The 4300-nt window shown below is 42.0% G+C and overlaps 1 long non-coding RNA gene across 1 annotated transcript; it reads left to right on the top strand.

Annotated features, from left to right (window-relative positions):
* Positions 1-869: 869 nt before the first annotated feature.
* Positions 870-3445, top strand: LOC142590903 (uncharacterized). Its single transcript, XR_012830259.1, has 2 exons — positions 870-1151; positions 3307-3445. It is a non-coding gene; the product is annotated as an uncharacterized LOC142590903 (long non-coding RNA).
* The last annotated feature ends 855 nt before the right edge of the window (positions 3446-4300 follow it).

Here is a 4300-nt window from a genome sequence, read left to right as displayed (position 1 = left end):
AAATCTATCCCTCTTATTTATTTCTCGATGAAAGTGTTTGCGAGTCGCGTTTTATGCCAATGTGCAAACAAGCCGTGCTTTCTATAGAGTCAATGTCGTTCGGAGGCGCAGTGACTACTATCGATGCGGAATCTCTTATAATTTGAAAACAATTTTACTGATGTTAATATTACTGTCTTGTGTTTTTCACTAAAGTGTAGAACAATATTAAGCAAACCTCGCCAGTGAGCAGAGAGTTTACTGCTTTTTTTAACTGAATTGCTTTTTAAATTATGTCAATGATATGTCTAGCTTTCTAGACACCTTGGTACGAGATTTAACGCCATGCATAGAAAGCAATGGCGACAGCGTTACGACAGTCTTATAAAAACAGCCGCGGATGGCTGATTTCTCGTTCGCCCATTTATTATATGGATGCCGGATGCTCCCAGGGACATTCTGCTGAAAATCATCCCTATATCACGCGCTATGGGAGTTGGTTAAGCTAAAGTATTGTGAGCAGGCAATTGGCGAAATAATATGTATCGACAAATGACGTGCAGCGGACAGTGACGGCGACCGTGAAAAGAAATATCCAAACGAGCCGCGCACAGATCACCAAGAAAGGCACTGCATATAGCTCCTCCCAATATAGCAATAAAAACTCATTGTTTCTGGATTGGGACCAGTTTTGCCCGGAGTTAATCACTGCAGCTGTAACCGCACCGTATAGAAAAACACGACTTCCATAACCTGCATAAAAAGAAGAAAAAGCCTACATCGGGTAAGTGAAAACCATTCAGATTTAGGCATAGAACTAGTACAAAAAACAATGCGCGATACAAAGCCCAGAGCAAAACTAAAATAAAAAGGAAAAAGTGTGAAGACGCATTACATGAGCATTGTTGGAGCAGAGATATAAGGGTAGCTGCTGGCGCTAAGCACAGCTTTCTGAACTGTAAGATGCTTCAATATGACAAAGTTTTTCGGTACACGCGCTATGTTCGTTTTGGCCGTTGCAGCCGTTATCCTTTCAACAGTGGAAAATCTGTGTCCACTATTTGCACGTGCCGAACCTCTTTTCAAGTCCCGTTCGGGAAGTACACGTCATCCTGCACGTCCTCCCCCATCTCGACCATCATCTGGATTTTCAAATCGAGCGATTCGTGGAGGTGCGCAATTTCTCATTTTGTTTCTCTCTAGACATTGCACACTTTATGTCATTTACTTGGTCCAATGTCATGTTGCAATGAAGAAGCCTAAATGCATTTTCTTCGAACACTTAGGGTAGAAAAACCAAACACTCAATTACCGTAAGAATAGCAAAAAGCAATTTCTGGAATTTGACGGAATTTTCCTACGGCCAGTCAATTGAACAAAAATTTCTGAATTAAAACAAGCATAGAACAAATTGGTCAATTTTTATTCGCAAATATTTCTTATATTTGTTGCTGGCCATAAGTTGTCCGATGAAGATGTGCAAGTGTTTTTCGGTACACTCCGGAAGCATTACAGCAATCTAAAACGCAGTTGGTTATTGTGCGCTTGCTTGATCTTAACGGCCTTTATTCAACATAATTTATTTAGGCGGCCTAGTCCTAAATTGTTAGTACTAAAATGCTATTTCGAAGAGTCATTCCCAAGTTTAGCGTCCGGCATAATTATTTCGTCTGAGCACTACGAAATGCAGTTTTCGCTTGAGCGATATAAAACATATTTGTGCATGAATCATTTCAAGTCATTCTTTGAAAACGCTTCTCAATATGAGTGAAACAAAGTGATGGTTTTTTCTTATGGATAGTTTTGTTGTCCGAACAACTGTGAGTGTAGGAAGCATGGCGTTTTTGGCAGGAGAGCTCTTAGTGAGGTGCACAGGTTTTGACGATAGTTACGTGAGCTTCAGGCGACAAATTACCAGAAGTTTGTTTAAGTATTTTATGGAAACGTTGGCAGCGCTTGTTCTCATAATAAATCTCGAAGCAGTCACATATAATCTTATCTCAATTTTTTTAATATGGAAATTGTATCAAGTTTATCACACTCATAGTTTTGCCTCAAAGCTCAACCAAGGCAATATTCGAATCTACTGACAGCACAGAAAAGGCTGTCTCTCATGCCAGATGGAAATATCCCGTGTACAAAAGTACGACAAAGTTTGAATATGAACCAGTCGCGGTAGAAACTGACACGGCGCGTTTTACACGGCAAGCATCGGCCGTGACGTGGCAATAGGGGTTTGCCGTGACATGCCGTCGTTTAAACTTCGTCACACTACTCGGTAAGGAGCGTTTGCGTCTGACATAGCAGAAGAAAGACTGGGTCCTGTAGTTTCTATTGACACGTCTACTTATTTGTCTTTATCGTGCGACATGTTTCACCGCCTAACAAACGTTATCGTACAGCGCGGGACGCGCCTGCATGTATTGGAAGCTTCTGATACATGCAGGTGATATATAATACACTATCATATATCGCTGATACTTTGCGAGAAATATCACAAATTAGGTGTGATTACCGAGATTTCTTAGGAAAACGGCGCATTAATCAATTATCGCTGGTTATCGCGAATTTGTGAACCACCTAATAAGGGCTGCCTATGCCCTGGGAGTTGGTGCTGTGGCTTAAGTGCCGGTTGACACATTCGCGAGAAATAATGTTTTCGAGTGCTATAATGTGGTGTCACCTAGGCGCAATAGTGGTAGTCTGGCAAACACTTTTCATTCGAGTTCCAGCAAAGGTCGAGGCCGGGTTCGTAGCTTTTTTTTTACCCTCGTGCGGTCACGCTGCCAACGCCGAATTTTCCACCTTTTGAGCCATTTAATGTTTTCGCATTAAAACAAGACAATAAAGAGAAATGGTTTGAGGAGTGCCTGACTTGTCCTAATGTCTCCCAAAGAATTATTCGAATGCCGCAGAGTGCTTAAGCGAACCTGCCTCTATTAAACGCAGGGTTCGTAAAGTATTGGAGCGCTCACTGATTGTCGTCGCATCTGATAACCTTGGCTATCTACGCAACTGCTATGTGAGGCGTGGTTGGAATGGCCGGTTTATTCCCGGCTAACAGAATATGCTACGCCTGTGATTAAAATGCCCCACCGGAATATAAAATTTCGTCTCCTAAATATGGCTTATACTTTATATTTATCGTTTCATCAACTTTGCGAATATGATGACCGTTTTCGGCGTAGAACATTTGCAATTTACTTTAGTTTCTGAAAAAATTCAGTACAGCGCACGTCCTTCCCATGTTTGTTTTCTATACAGCCCAAGCCAAATTTAATCAGTTTCCTACAGACGTCCGAATGATTGAATGTTCTTCTATTGCAGGGCCTACCTCAAGAAGAATATCGCAAGCCAAAGTCAGACTTTGAGAGGCTCCTTTATGACCGTTGTGATGTGCCCTTGTGCGATGCCACATGAAACAGAAACAGAAAAAGAATAAAGCTACCGAATCTTTTTGACCACATTATTGCAAGTAATAAACATTGCGTAATGCTACAACGTAGCTATCTTTCAGTTTTGATTCAAAATTGCGATTTTGTGAAATTCCAAACTTTGATTTCAAACCGGGTACTGCAAAAGAAAAAAAGAAGAATAGACGTAAAGACGAAAACAAACTGTCGCACATTATGTAGCTTTGGAAGGGAGAGTGAGGCAATTTTCACGGTTGAGCGCAAATGTATTCATTGTCTTGTGATTGTCTTTGTTAAGATTATAGAAAAAAGCTGAAAGAGCTTTGCACCCACTGTGACAGACCGGTGACCTTGGCTATGCGGTGCCGAGTATTAGGTTATATGTTGGATCCGGGTAACGTTTGTAGTATTTCGATGGCGGCGCAACGGTAAACCGCTCTCGTTTACCATGCATGTATTGCACGCGAAAGGAAGCCCAGGTGGTCAAAATGATTTCAGAGTCTCCCATCAAGGTATAAATGAGGTTCGTTGTCTGTCTGTCTGTGCCACCAGAGCGTGCCTCATATTGATGTCGTGGTTTGCTGGCGAGAAGTCTAGAACGTTTAGGATCCTGTCTTGGCCCTTGCAAAAAAAAAAAAAAAAGAAGACAGACCGGAATATGTAGGCGAAGTTATGAACAAGGGTTGATGAAGGAGCAACTCGGTTGGAGCGATCACTTGGACTGAATAGAATCCTGGGGTTCTACTTGCCAAAACCACGATTTGATTATGAGGCACGTCGTAATGTGGGACTAAAGACTTATTTTGTCCACCAGGCGCACGGCCGTTTTTTGCATTTCGATCACAAGGCCTCGTGCTTAGCAGCGCAACACCGTAGCCGCTAAACTACCACGGCAGGTGGAGCGAGTA

Source organism: Dermacentor variabilis, chromosome 8, assembly GCF_050947875.1.
Source record: "Dermacentor variabilis isolate Ectoservices chromosome 8, ASM5094787v1, whole genome shotgun sequence".
NCBI lineage: Eukaryota > Metazoa > Arthropoda > Arachnida > Ixodida > Ixodidae > Dermacentor > Dermacentor variabilis.
The sequence above is the reverse complement of the archived record's forward strand: the minus strand, read 5'-3'. Positions and strand labels throughout refer to the sequence as shown.